This window comes from Marmota flaviventris, chromosome 3, assembly GCF_047511675.1.
Source record: "Marmota flaviventris isolate mMarFla1 chromosome 3, mMarFla1.hap1, whole genome shotgun sequence".
NCBI classification, from domain to species: Eukaryota; Metazoa; Chordata; class Mammalia; order Rodentia; family Sciuridae; genus Marmota; species Marmota flaviventris.
The window spans coordinates 63,307,564-63,323,513 of record NC_092500.1 but is presented as its reverse complement, the minus strand read 5'-3'; positions in this window follow the sequence as shown (position 1 = coordinate 63,323,513).

Below are 15,950 nucleotides of genomic sequence, written 5' to 3'. Positions count from 1 at the left end.
TGTTAAACCTTCCCGAGACATGTTTCATTCTTGGGATAGGCTCTGCCAGGGTTTGGGAAGCAGAAAATTGGATAGATGAGCTAGATTATTCAAATAAAATAGAACTGACACCTAAATTATATGGATAATTGCCTCCTTGTGGTCTAGGGCAACCTGACCCCCATACTCCTGGAGCCACAGGAAATCTGAGAGTCATAATTATCTGTGAGAAACTGAATAGAGTGTCTGAGGGGGCGTCTGCAGAGTAGGAAATGAAAACAGACTGTTCAAAGTGGCAAATGAGTTACACGTTCACCCTGGCAGGCAAAAACTCAACCTAGGTTGGGAGTGTGTCCTCTGACACTTTTCTCACTCTATTTTTTGAATTTAGTTGATTCATTCTCTGGTAACTCTATTTAACATCCACTTATCCCAGCATTTCTAGTAATTAAATTTGTATTTTCCAGGAAGCAGTCCCTAGTTCCCCTCACCAAATATTAGTTTCTTGTTTATTCTGTGCTCACATAGCATCAGGGGATTCAGTCTGTACTGTATTTATTTACACTTATTTATATGTTTCTTTATAAGTGTTTTTCAGCCATTTTTCTATATGTGTACCACATTCCCTTAAGTGGATTTATGTTCTTTCAGATGATAATCATTTCTCCCTTTCCTCTCATTTGCATTTTATAAGTCATTCATTTAATGTCTCATAAAAACTTCCATGTAAGGCTGAGGCAGGAGAATCACAAGTTTGAGGCCAGCCTCAGCAATTTAGCTTGATCCTACGCAACTTAGTGAAGCCCCATCTAAAAATAAAAAATAAAAAGGGCTGGAGGTGTAGCTCAGTGGTCAAGCACAAAACAAAACAAAACAACAACAACAACAACACAAAAAACCCCAACAACAACAAAAGCCCTCCATATATTGGTAGTGCTGAGAATTGAAACCAGGGCCTTGCATATGTGAGGCATGCTCTACCATTGAGCTGATTGAATCCCTATCCTTTTGTGTTTATTTTGAGACAGGGTCTTGCTTGGTTGCCCAGACTGGCCTTCAACTTGTGACCAAGGAAACTTGCAATCCTCCTGCCTCAGCCTCCCATGTAGCTGAGACTACAAGTGTGAGTCATAATGCCTGATTTCCACCATGTAACTTCTTAATACCTTCATCTACATATTGCCCTCTTTCTGCTATTGATCAAATGCATGAAAGCAATGCTACATGTGCAGCCAGGATATAGCACATGTGTTATTGGGTCTTTGCTTTAAAGATGATCTGCTTTAAGACAACATCTTGAGGAGCCCTTTGCATCTAAAAGCCTGAATTCCAATGCATTCTCTGTGTCATTGCCCACAATGCACAACAAACCCGAGCCACTTCCTGTTCCACACGGGCATTGCCCTACTCTGTTGGGAAATAAATTTCCCTTCTGTACTTAACAAGTGAGCAAGAATTCATGCTTCAAACCCTAGCTCAAATGATTGAGAACTTAGCTCCTTCTCCCAGGCAGTTAGTTATTCACTCATCCCATTCAAAAAGCTCTAATAAGACCCATCCTCATTTTATAATGTATGTTTGTTTTCACACTGATCTTTTTCAATGTGAAAGACCACAAGCTTCAAGACCACAATTTGTTCATCTTTGTAATCAGTCACCAAATACTGCAGATGCCACATTATGCATACTCAAAATGTTGGAGAATAAATACTCATTGGACAAATTCTGGTGTGGAATGTTCTATGCCTATTCCTCAAAGGAGTTTGCCTGATCAGTCCTTCCAGCTTCATCATATGTTTTCCCTGCCTCAGGGATTGATGTTCTGCTTGCCCTAGTTTGTCATGGTCACCATCCCAGGTACCCATTAATTGGCAGAGATAGAATTAGCTCAAGGTGGTTGGAATAAGTATTCTATTAATTTATCAGATATGTATCTCAATATTTATGTCATATCTACCATGGGCCAAGTACTATTGTTCTAGGTGCTGAGGATACATCAGGTAGAAAAACAGTCAAAGTCTCTATCCTCATGATGTTTATATTTTAATAGTTTAGTTTGAAGGCTAGATTGGGAATGAGAAAGTGAGTTTTTTCCCATGCTGTCTGACAAATTTGATTTAATGCTACATACAACCCTCCCACTTTAATTTGGTAATTGAGTCATTTCAGCATGTGACTTTCTGTCACTGTATTTCCCAGTAACAAACACCAACATGTGCAATAGACACACTTGTCTCTAGCACCCAGGCTATGCTGTAGACAGACACATACACAAATACACTATATTCAACAGTTATACAGTGTATCCATTCATTAATCATAATGTTCACCCAAATAGCAAAACTCCCAAGATACCAAGTATGTCATCTTCCCTCTATTAATATATATTTATGTATATCTTTCATATATATGAAAATATTATATATGTGATATATATGTATATAATCTTGTTCAGATGCTTTTTTTTCCAGTGCTGGGGATTGAACCCAGGGCCTTGTGCTATCACTGAGCTACACCCCCAGTCCAGATGCATTTTTTTTTAAATTTTTATTGTTGGTTGTTCAAAACATTACATAGTTCTTGATATGTCATATTTCACACTTTGATTCAAGTGGGTTATGAACTCCCATTTTTACCCCATATACAGATTGCAGAATCACATCAGTTACACATCCATTGATTTACATATTGCCATACTAGTGTCTGTTGTATTCTGCTGCCTTTCCTATCCTCTACTATCCCCCCTTCCCTCCCCTCCCCTCTTCTCTCTCTACCCCCTCTACTGTAATTCATTTCTCCCCCTTGTATTTTTTTCCCTTTCCCCTCACTTCCTCTTGTATGTAATTTTGTATAACCCTGAGGGTCTCCTTCCATTTCCATGCAATTTCCCTTCTATCTCCCTTTCCCTCCCACCTCTCATCCCTGTTTAATGTTAATCTTCTTCTCATGCTCTTTTGTCCCTACTCTGTTCTTAATTACTCTCCTTATATCAAAGAAGACATTTGGCATTTGTTTTTTAGGGATTGGCTAGCTTCACTTAGCATAATCTGCTCTAATGCCATCCATTTCCCTGCAAATTCTATGATTTTGTCATTTTTTAATGCAGAGTAATACTCCATTGTGTATAAATGCATTTTTAAATACATTTGCATGAAAATGCATGTGGGGCACACCTACAGACCATGACTTTCCCTCTATTCTCCTTCCTTCTTTACCTAGCAAGAAGTGACATGTAAAAATATGTTTCATTTTGTTAGGAGCAGAATATTTTTGAAAACTATCAGGTACTTATATTGAATGAATTTTTGAAATGAACTAAGCAAGCCCAGGATGAAAGTATCTTCTTTTAATTGCCAGTACTCTTTCCCCATTTCCCTGGGCAAAACAAGCCCCAGAGACCCATTTGAGGCTGGAAACCATTTAAAGTGGTGCAGTGCTCCTGGGAAGGTGGGGTGAAGGCTCTCTACTGGGAAGGACTCTGAAAGAGAGAAGCAGAGTAAGGAAAAGATGGCCATTCTATGCAAGGCAGTGCTGTCATTCCCCCTACCCTTTAGACATTGCTAGATTTTTGGAGGTTGACGTGTTTACTCTCCTCAGGTGGAGCCCTGATTGGTAACAGGTTGTAGTGCATCTCATGTGAAGGGGAAGGAGAAAGGGAGCTAATCCTTAAAGACTGCCCTCAATAGACCAGGCTTTTTATACATTTTAATTTATTAAAACCTTAGCTGGGGGGAAGCGGGGGAAGGGTGGGGTGTGGCTTAATGGTAGAGCAGATGCTTAGCATGCATGAAATGAAGCCCTGTGTTCAATCCCAAGCATGCATTGTGAGGTGTTGGGAGGGGGAGATAGTAGATAATAACGGATTCCATTTTGTAAATGGGGAAACCAGGGTCCAAAGACATTAAGTAATAATGATGTTGAGATGTGAACTCAAGACTGCCTAACTCCTAGCTTATGATCTTTCTTCTCTCATGCAGGGACTGACCTGCTGTCAAGGAAGTTTCAATTATGGGGTTCCCTACTCCCAAGCATTGCAATGGTATTATTCTGAGTCAGGGACAAGGATTTGTCTATGTTTATGAAATAAATACACTTGTTAATAGTAATAGAGATAATAATAAATGACAGAATATATATATATATATACTGGTAGCTGGCAAGATGGTTTCACAGAGATTCTAATGATAACATGTGTGTGTGTGTGTGTGTGTGTGTTAGTTTATAGCTTCCAAGTGTTTTCTCATCCATTGAACCCTTTTGATCATCATACTAGATCCTCTGGAGAATGCAGTCCATATCCATTTTATATTTAAGGAAGCTGAGAGTAAGCAAAAAAAGAGATCAATATTTACTGAGGAAATTATTCTAACACATGGAACCTACTAGGGGATACTTATGATGCTTTGCTTTTTCTCACATACTGTCTCTTCCAAGCATTATTATTTTATCCATTTTACAGATGAGGAAATATTCGAATTCCTATTATTCTTAGCACTATTTTCTAACAAGCTCAACTAATTGGCATCTAAGTCAACCCAGATGGGTGGATATTAAATCAGGGCTCTCCTAAATGCTGTCAATGAGGGGAGTTGTTTCCCTCAGGAAATGATTCCTTCTGTCTAACTCAGTCCCTGCTTCTGCAGCTATTTTATTTTATTTTATTGTGGTTTTAATTTCATCAGAAAAAGCAAAGAGTAGCTGCCAATTGTCCTCTGAATAGCAACCCTTCAGAGATCTGAAGCCATTACACTTGTTGACGGTGGCTAACTCCCAGCTCCTACTATTTCGTATCAGAGTGGACTTCACAGTTAAGTGTTCTCCAATAAAGGCTCAAAGCCATAAGGCAAGGAAGAGACCATTTTTCTTTCTCTGGACCCCAAAGACACATTTCACATGGATCAAATAGCTTTGTAAAAAGCTACTGGACTGCCCACCAATGAAGAGTGTGGATTTGTACACACAGGGAAGAAAGAAGGCATGTGACCTAGGTTTCCGCATTTCATACACACCTTCCTGTCCTCCACATCCTGCTCTTCTTTCCCAGGCTTAGGATCCTTTCCTTCTCTCCACAGATCTAAGTTTATTCCTTTTTCACCACCCTTTTCTGTCACTTCTGGCAAAACCCCTGCTCCCCTCCCCCCACCTGAGACACACATGCGGAATCTTGGACATGTCCTTTCATTCTAATCCTTTACTATCTGACGTGGTTTTCTCCATGAAGTTGCTGCACATCTTTCCAGTACTTACCTCTGCAGCTCCATAAGTTGTCACCTGGTTCCATCCTCTGTCTCTGCTTCATGAGTGCCATCCCATCTCCCCCAGGGTCCAGACAGTGCAAAGGGACTATGCCAACTTCTTCCTCTAGAATTCCCCCATCCCTACTCCCTCTACATAAGGTGATTATCTCAGAAATGAAGGACCCATCATCTCATAATCTTCCAAGTCAGCAAATTATTTATTAAATTCCAATTCAAGGTTTTGCTAATTTTGGATATGAATTTGGCATTTGTTAAGAACAATTTTTCCTGCCTATGACATTAACTCAGGGTGACAGAGAAAGTATGAGAGAGAAGAAAATATGATTGTGGGGATGAACACAATTTCTTGGGCCAATTAACTGAGACAGTTCACATGTTTATTATGTTTAAACTATTGGGTGATTAATTTAGGGAGTTTTATAGACAGCTTAATACTTTCCCAGCATAGGAATTAGCCAGTTTATATAAAAGAAGAACCTTGAGATATAGCTACCTCTGATGATGAAAAAAAAAATTAGAAATTTTTTCTGGAATTATAGAGTTTGAATATGGTACAAATAGTTAACTCTTAAATGTTGGCACATATATTATCATTAGGAAATTTAAGATCCTAACTTGACCATTTCTTGACCATCAGCATAAATCTTGGTTACCCTCCCCTAATCGTTACCAACTTGGCATTACAAGCCATAATTGCTAAGGTGACTCCTTGAGCAAAATTGAATTTTAAAATTAGTTGGTATGGGACTAAGGGGATAGCTCAGTAATATGATCATGATTAGCTCCCAGGCCTGCCATTTTGTATCAGAGTGGACTTCACATGCACAAGACCCTGGGTTTAATCCCCAACACCATTACAGAAACAAACAAACAAACAAAAAGTCTGATAATCTCTAATTTTTTATTTTCCACTTTCATTTTATCAGCATGATTGAAAAATAATTGCCTGGTGTTAAGGAAAGACTATTTATTTAGGGCCTGGGATGTGGAGGGGAGTGGGTAGCAAGGTCAGGTCTAGTTTAAGACCATAAAAGAGCTAAATTGTGTTTCTTGAAGTGGATGTGGCCTTCTGGACCATCCCTAAACCTCCACTCACTACCTAAAATGCCTACCCTGTCCTATCTCTTCTCTGACATTTAGCTGGTTTGATGTTTTTAACTTTGCCTTTCCTATCCTCTGCTTTTCCCACCTCTACCTTCTCAGGACTGCTATAGATAGATTCACAGAGAAAAGCTTCCTCCCTCCTTCATTCCTTTCTTCCTCTTCTATGGATACTTGATGCTGAAAGTGCCTTTGATATCAACCTTGTCAAACAGTTGGGGATTTTAGTGTGTGTGTGTGTGTTGGCAGGATGGGAGGGTGTGCTTCCCTGAGAGGGCCACTTGGGTTGAGCATCTCAACATGGTTTTGCCATCAGCCTGCTCTCTGCATATCTTTGCCACTATTGTTTGATTTTTCTGTAATCTTTCCCATATTCAACAAGTATCCATTAGGTGCCTGCCAAGTGCCAAGAATTATACTTCAATTGTTGTTCAGTAGTGACATGATTTTTCTTTCTTTTTGATTATTAGATATTTTAAAAGCCTAATGAAGAAAATTATGTTGGGAAAACAGTTGTAAGAGGAGGTCGATTTTTTTTCCTTATCCCTGGAGGGCTTTGTTATTTGGACATGAGGGACAGTGGTGAGAGGCCCCATGTCACTGGGTAGAGACTTCCTCCTTACTTTAGCTCCTGCCCTAGATAGGAGGGCAGTGGGAAGAAGGTTGCAGTTTGCCTATACTCATAGTTCCCTCCATAACTTCTCACCCTTGTTTCTTGCCCCAGGCCCCCCTAACCAAGAGGGAGTCTGTCACTGTAATTAAGCAGTCTGTAATCAACAAAGTCCCATTAAGAAATAATGAAGCCAGTAATGCAGTCAGTACCATTGATGGGGGATTAGTGAAACTTATGTGGTTTCCTACAACTCCCCCACTCTCTAAGGAAGTTTTGGGGGATGGGGGGGGGGGGGCAGGGGGACTGTTGACTCAGCACTCTGAGCATTTTTCCTTGCACTTTACCCCATACTTCCAAATTTAACCCTTTGCTGAAGTTGGATGTGTTGGGTGGAACTTGGCTTCCCAACTCTGACAAAGAGGTGCATATGAGCACCTTGCTAGCAGGGTTATATCATAGTCATCTCTATATTTCCAGTGCCTTGCATACTGTAAATGCACAATAAAAGGCCCATGAATGTTGAGAGAGTGTGAGTTACAGGGACAAATTGAGCATAGGACCCAAATGCTCTGCCTTCTTGTTCAAGACTTTCTCAAATAGATTGTGGCTCCATTAGCATTTAGGTAAATATGATTGACTGATAAGACTCTTGGTTTTTAAAGACTATTATTGGCTTTTCACTCCCCTGTCATGTTGAATTCTATCTTTATTATAATCACTTGCATATGGGAGCAGGAGTTCTTGGAGAACAATGACTATTTCACAAATTTTTTTTTACCTTTATTTAATTAATTTATTTATATGTGGTGCTGAGGATCGAACCCAGGGCTTTGCATGTGCTAGGCAAGCGCTCTACTGCTGAGCCAAACCCCAGACCTGTCAACGTAATTTTTTATTACATAGTGTGTTGAATATTCTCTGGCCCACTCATGCTCTGATGCTTATCTGACAGCAGCAAGGATTAAGGCTAGACATATGGAAAAATTGCCATACTAGAATCAGTGAAGAGGTCCTCAGATGCCTTTTTCTGTTAGTTTTACTGAATCCAGTAAAATTATCAGCACTAAACTGAAAGAGAGCTAATCAGTTTAGTGCTGATACTAATCAGGATCATGAAATGTATATCTTTTATGTCAGGGGACCTGGTTTGTATTAAAATGTAGTTCACCCACTTTCCTAATGCAAATCCCATGGAGTCTAATGGGTCTTCTATGTGCAAACAGGAAAATGACCTCTCAAAGTTCCAGGCTCATGGGAGCTTGGACAACTTTAGCATCTCTTGAACTTGTAGTTTATGTTTTTCCTCAGCTTGGGAATTAGAGCTGGGTGGGCCTACTAGAGGAATGAAGGGTAGAAGTTCATATAATTCATTCCTTTACATTCATAACACTTCTTCTAAGTTGTATGACCTCTTTTCAAGTCCATGACGTCTCTCAAGACATAAAGTTCACATGAAGAAGGAAGCAATATGAGGAGGTGCTTAAGGGCACCTACTTTAAGTCACATAGATGTGAATTTCAATCCAGGAGAGTTTCAATTCACTCTCTTGCTTACTTGGACAAGTTCTGTAATGCTTTCTCTGAAATGGTGGCAACAATATCTACTACCAAAATTTGAGAGGATTAAAAGTAGAGAAGTTTTAGAAAGTCTCTCTTATCACTGTGCCTGAATCACAGTGGATGCTCAAAATGGTAGTTAAGAAGAACAGAGATAATTCTAGCTTGAATCCTTTTTTTTTTAAGTAGGTGCTGCCTAATTTTGCCTAAGTCTAGTGAGCTTTGTGATTGTTCTCATGTTTGTTTATGTTTTGTTTCCCCGTTTAGACTATAAGCTCCCTTGATCATAGCCTGATACTCTTAGACATCAGTCTTTGATATTATTAAGTTCCACACAGAAGTCTTTAGGGCAGGACCCCTGTTTAGGCATCAAATAATTATTATTGGACCTTCTGCCATTTTAAGTTCATGAAATGTACTATTTGATCTGCTCTGTCAGAGGAGCTTTCTCTTTATTAAGAGATACTTTATTCACTTCATAAAGTACATCCCCTGGAGTCTGAAAAGTCTTCTCTTGGTTTCAAGAAAAAGATCAGCAACACCAATGCACTTTGCAGGTGGTCAAGAAGAGAGAGTCTGCATGGTAGAACAGACTAGATAAGAAAATCAGGTCTGGTAGACCTGGCTTGGTTGTTCCACACATTGAATAGTCTTCTCTCCCAAGGTTGTGCGTGAACTTTGCAAATTTGAGCACATGAACCCATAAGCTGAAACCACAACTTCAGGGTGACCTGGTGCCAGGGACCATCTCCATAATCTCCTTACCTTCCCCAAACTAGAGTTTCCTTTTCCCTTGTTTCTTCTGATGAGGAGGATATGATCCTGGCAAGAGATGACCATTTTCCCCCTAGTATCTGTTCATTTTTAGCCATTATTTCTCTGTTATCCTTTTTATGCATTATTCACAGCCATGTTTTATCTGGGCCCAGTGTGCTCCTGTTGCTCCACATATTTGGGCATATTATCAAACACCTCCTTGCTCTATCATGTGGTGAGGGCCAGAATGAAGCATACCTCTCCAAATATTTATTCAACTTGAGAAACCCTTCTTGCTAGGTCAGACTTCTCAGATAATACCTTCCCACATTGTATCAGATATCTCCTGTCCAGGCTACAGTGTGGATAATTGAGAGAAAACTTCCTATGACATTGAAAAGGTTGGAAGGATGTAGAAATTAATTCATGGGAATTTATGAAGTGTAGATGTCTCATCCTTTGTGCTTCATGACATCCTAGCATTTGTGCATTCAGACATCACTGAGGAATATTTAACAATACTGCTCACCTTCACCTGGAAACAGTTGGCTGGTTCTGTGACATGTCGCACAAGAGGACTTATTGATTTGGACAGTGAACAGAATAAATCCTTTGTTATTCAGGATGTGAGAATGGGAGAATGGAGACATAAAATGTTTTATAGAACAGTAAGACATGAAAGGGAAAATATTCCAGGTATAGCTGACCTTCTTAAAAGCAGGATATACTAAAGAGACCCCAAAGACTGAGGCTTTTGTAGTATCAATGATGAGCATTAAAGGCAAAAGATCCCTTCTTTCAAAGAGAGATGTTCGAAAATGTATAAGCAAAGGAGAATCCACAATATCTATTGTGGGAGGAAGTTCTTCTGAAGACTTACCTTAATTTCTCCAATGCTATTTATTTGCCTGTTTTAATGTGTGGCTTTGTAATTGTTCTTAGGTTGCTTTTATTGTATGTGTGTTTGCCTTCACAGGTAAACCCTTCCTGGGCAGGACCTGACTCTTCAGAGGAATTTAAAAATTGCTCTTCCCAGAGGTACCCATGCTAGAGAGAAAACTCAAGAGCAATTACTAACCAACCACAGATGGAAACCCAGGAAATATAACAATCAACATTCTGCATCAGATGGCTTTGCTCTAGATTGAAATGTAATGTAACCACTTTTCTTTCCTAAGACCAAGGTTGTCTGTGTGTGATTTTGAGGGGGAAAGAACAGATAGAACTGCATAGCTCAGTTGCATGATGTTTTATACCTGATCCAATGAAAAAGGGGAAAGCAGTGATCTCTTCCACAAGGAGGCCAAACAGGCAGTAGAGAAGGAGGTTTGAGACTCTCAGTGGAAAGAGGCTGATTGAAGCCTTCCTCAGAGTTTTAACCCATTCCCTTTCCTTGCCATTCCCACCTATAATTCTCTCTTGGCAAGAACTCTACACTGAATGTTCTCAAAGCACTTGTTGACTTTAATTAGTTCCGTGGGAAGTAAGGTAAATCTCAGCTTTCATTTTGCCTGAAGAATTGAGGGTAGTGACGGGGGTGGGGGGGGATTAGAGGGAAAGTGAGGAGAAGAGGGACAATCAGAGCTGTTCTGCAATTTCCTGAAGGCCATGTGGTGTAGGAGGGACTGGGATTAAAACCCCTGCATCCTGAGTCTTGGCTAAAATGTCTTAGCCTCCCAGATTCCTAAACAGGTAATGGGCTCATCCTACTAACCTACTTTGCTAGGGTGTTGTTGATGAATGCTTATAAACCCTATCCTAGATGATAGGTTTTGGAAGATTGTTAAGGAAAGCATGTCATTAAGTCCCTACTCACCCCCTACTCGACAAATAGCCCTGGAGTGAAATGGATGTTAGCCAGAATCCGAAGGCCTCCAATTTCCATGGATGGACTGAGATTCAACAGGAGGAATGCTCCAACAGTGAAGGAATCAAGGATGTGCACTGGGGTGAATGGTGGGGTTTGGAGAAGACCTGAAACAGGTGGCACATAGTCGGGTAGTTGAGAAATGATCATCACAAGAAGACTGATGCCCACTAAAGTCATTATGGATGGTTACTTTCTTAAAATTCAGGAGACTGTCTTTGTAATAGTTTCATTTCTTCCTTTTGTAAGAGTATAAAACGTCTTTGAGGTCTATCACAAGACATTTGTGTATTTGCCAATTAGGGATATGATGTGACGCTGGGATTATTGTTCTGTACTTCTCTAAAAAACATGGCTAAGAGTTTGGGCTGTCTTTAGGTTGAAATCCTGCTTTGCTATTTCCATCTATGTGAACTTGAAAAAGTTATTACTTAATTTCTCTCAGCTTTGATTTCTCATCTATAAAATGGACACAATAAGAGAGCCTAACAAAAAGTTTGTCATAAAGGTTACCTGCAATAATTCGGGTAAAGTCTTAACACAGGGCCCGGCATGTAGAAAGCACTTGACCCATTTTAGCTACTTGCTCTTTTCTCCATGTGGGTTACCCACTTTAAGATTGTCCACAGAAATGTCTTTCATCAGTTCCTGATCTCCCCTATGGCCTTTTGGAGTGTTTTCTTCTCCCACCCTGATCAATGAGAAATTAAGAAACATGGATAACAATTTTTTTTTCATGTCAGTTAGAACAATGTAGAATTAGGCAGGTCAAACTGTGGTATAAAAAATATTACATAGATTAATCCTACTCTACATATTCGATGTGTTCTCAAAAAGACTAAGTAAGTGGCTATTTTTATGTTGAGTAATTTTTAGCAATACTGAAGTAATATTCTCATAAAAACAATAATCTCTTGGGACTCGGGTTGTGGCTCAGTGGTAAAGTGCTCACCTAGCACATGTGATGCCCTGGGGTCAATACTCAGCACCATATTAAATATATAAATAAATAATGATACTGTGTCCATCTGCAACTAAAAAATAAACTATATATAAGAAAACAAGAATCTCGGGCTGGGGTTGTAGCTCAGTTGGTAGAGCATTGGCCTAGCATGTGTGAGACACTGGATTCGATCTTCAGCACTACATAAAAATAAATAAATTAAATAAAGGCATTGTGTCTGTCTACAACTAAAAAGATATTTTAAAAAAAGAATCTCGGTTAAGAGATGAGGAACTGATATGTGAGCAAGTGACAGTTTCCATATCCAAGTCTAACTGAAACCTTTCAGTCATTCAATAGAGGTCTTACTAGTTTCATTTTACACTACGTTCAGTTTCTACTATGTCATTCAAAGAGATTCTGCTTTTGCCAATGATCAGCCCATGTGGGTTTAAATTTCTCACATTGCTTACCCAAGGCTGCTGCGATAGGAGCTTCCTGCTGTCCCATGCCCTGTGGCGCCACATGCTACTTCACATGTTGGCCCTTCTGTCTGTAGTGCCCTTCTCCTCCTGGACTTCAATGCTGCCTAAACTTCACCCCTTCTGAGAAACAACCACCAATGTTAGATGCTCCCTCCTTGCATTTTGTTTATATTTCCATTTTAACATTTGTAATATTGTTTTAAAGTTGTTTTTTTTTAGAGAGAGAGAGAATTTTTAATATTTATTTCTTAGTTTTTGGTGGACACAACATCTTTATTTTATTTTTATGTGGTGCTGAGGATCGAACCCAGCACCCCACGCATGCCAGGTGAGCACACTGCTGCTTAAGCCACATCCCCAGTCCAAAAGTTTTTCTCTCTTTTAACTTCAGAAATTCCTTGAGGACAGCAATCAAAATTTTCTCTTATTGTATCACTTATGCCCGGATCAATGTCTGACTTCTAGTAGTTGTGACTGAGTAAGTGACCCAGTTTCTCATGGAGCAGTCCCAAGCAGGTGGTGTAAATTCAACAAATCTACTTTTTAAAATGTGCAAAAGAAAGTACATTAAGTGAATACGCTACACTTGTGGAATAATACACCCCACGGCCAAATGCAAATGTATTTACTTATTTGCTGTCTTCTATTATTTGGATGAGCTGATGTTTTAGATGAACTACTACTTGGGTGAGCTCTATCTACTTCCTCCAGTGATGTTGATCTAGCTGAATGTGTAAGTTCATCTTTTAGATTATCCACACCATTGTGCCTCTTGCCCAGCATAAATAACTGGGAGTTGGCTATAAATACTGTCTCGTTTTGACATAGCAGAGGTGGGTGTTCTCTCCTGGTCAATTGTAAACTTGGTATGAAAAAACTTGGTATCAGAAACCTTTCTTTATTCTTTCTTGTTTACTCTTATCTCTCTCTCTTTTTTAATATTTTATTTTTTAGTTATAGATGGACACAATGTCTTTATTTTATTTTTATGAGGTGCTGAGGATCAAACCCAGGGCCTCACACATGCTAGGTGAGCAATCTACTCTGAGCCACAACCCCAGCCCTCATTCTTGTATCTCAGTCACTTGCAACAGTGATTGGCACATAGTAGGCCAGTCACTGTTGAATGAATGAATGCATTTTTACTATCCTCATATATTTCACAATATAAAAGAATAGCTATATAATAGAAATATAAGATTAAATAAATAAAATAGATACTATGTACATACCACCTAGTTTAAGAAGTAGATTATTGTTAGTATTGGTGAAGCCTCCTTTGTGGTCCCTGTCTGATTATATGCATTTTCTCTCCCTCTGAAGCAAACTTTTACTCTAGTGAGTTTATTTTTATAATTTCTTTCATTTTAGAATGCTTTGCTACATGTAGATCCTTTACCAACAAATTATATAGCTTTTAATGTGCTTGAACTTTTGTAAAAAATTCTGTCATAATGTGTGCTTTGGCAATTTGCATTTTCCTCTTGATAGTATTATTATTATTATTTGGTACTGGGGCACTTAACCACTGAGCCACATCCCAGACCTTTTAATTTTTTATTTTGAGATAGTCTCGATAAATTGTGTAGGGCCTGGCTAAGTTGCTGAGTCTGTCTTTGAACTTGTCCTCTGGCCTCAGCCTCCTGAGCTGCTGGGATCAAGCCACTGTGCCTGGCTTGACATTACGTTTTTTTTTTTTTTTTTTTTGTAATTTATCCTTGTTGCTGCATACTACTTTAACTTATTTTTTACTGATGTATTATAGTTAAATAAATGAATATACTACAATTTATTCAGCCATTCTCCTATAGTCCAGTTGTCTTCAGATTTTTTGTTTTTACAAACAATACTCTTATAAACATTGTTGTATGTGTCTCTAGAAATGCATGTGCAAATTTTTCTGTAAGATACATATTTAAAAATTAAACTATTTGCCATAGATAGCATCATATTAAAAGGTGAAAAACTGAAAGCTTTCTAAGATCTGAAACAAGTCAAGATGCCCACTCTTCCCAGTTCTGTTCAATAATACTGGAAGTCCTAGCCAGAAGAGTCAAGTAGTAAGAAGAAATAAAAGATCAAATTACCTTCAACAAGGGTGCTAAGAACACACAATGGGGAAAGGGACATCTCTTCAACAAATGGCATTGGAATAACTGGACATCCATGAACAAAAGAATGAATCTGAACGCTCTCCTTACCCTATACACAAAAATTAACTTGAAATGCAATAAGATCTGAAACTATAAAACTACCAAAAAAACATAGTGGGGGAGAAAACTTCATGATGTTGGGTTTGATAATTATTTCTTGGATGTGACACTAAAAGCACAGATGACAAAAGCAAAAACAGACAAACAAGACTGTATCAAACTTAAAAACTTCTGCACAGCAGAGAAAACAATCAACAATGTAAAAAAGCCATCTTTGGCATGAGAAAATATTCGTAAATCGTGTATTTTATAAGGTGTTATATTAATTTTTTCAGAATATATAAAGAACTACCAGAACTCAACATCAAAATCCCCCAAATAATCTAATTTTTAAATGGGCAAAGAACTTGAGCGAACTTTTCTCTGAGGAAGATGTATAAGTAGTCAAAAGCGCGCGCGCACGCGCGCACACACACACTTTGACGAAAGTACATGAAGAGATGCCCCACTTGCAGTTCATCAGGGAACTGCAAGTCAAAACCATAAAGAGATATGACCTTACACATGTTAGGATGGCTATGAGTTAAAAAACAAGAATTAACAACTATTAATGAGGATATGAAGATATCAATACATTTGTGCACTGTAAGTAGGAATGTAAAATGGTGCAGTTATGAAAAAATATTTAAGTTCTTCAAAAAATTAAAAATAGGGCTGGGGATGTGTCTCAAGTAGTAATGCGCTCGCCTGGCATGCGCGGGGGCCCTGGGTTCGATCCTCAGCACCACATATAATTAAAAAAATGTTGTGTCCACCGAAAACTGAAAAATAAATATTAAAAAATTCTCTCTCTCTCAAAAAAAAAAAAAAAATTAAAAATAGAATTACCATATGATCCAGCACACCACTTCTAAGCATTTATACAAACGAATAAAAAATGGGATTACAAAGAGATACATCTACAACCATGTTTATTGCACAACAGCCAAGAGGTGGAAGCAAACTAAATGTTTATCAACTGATGAATGGATAAAAAAGTTTATATATATATAATATAACATATATATGTATATATGGTGGATATATATATATATATATATATATATATATATATATATAAAATAGAATATTATTTAACCTTTAGAAAGGAAAATCCTGTCATAAGTTACAATATGGATGAACCTTAAAGACATTATGTTAAGTAAAATAAGCCAGTCATAGACAAATAGTGCATGATTC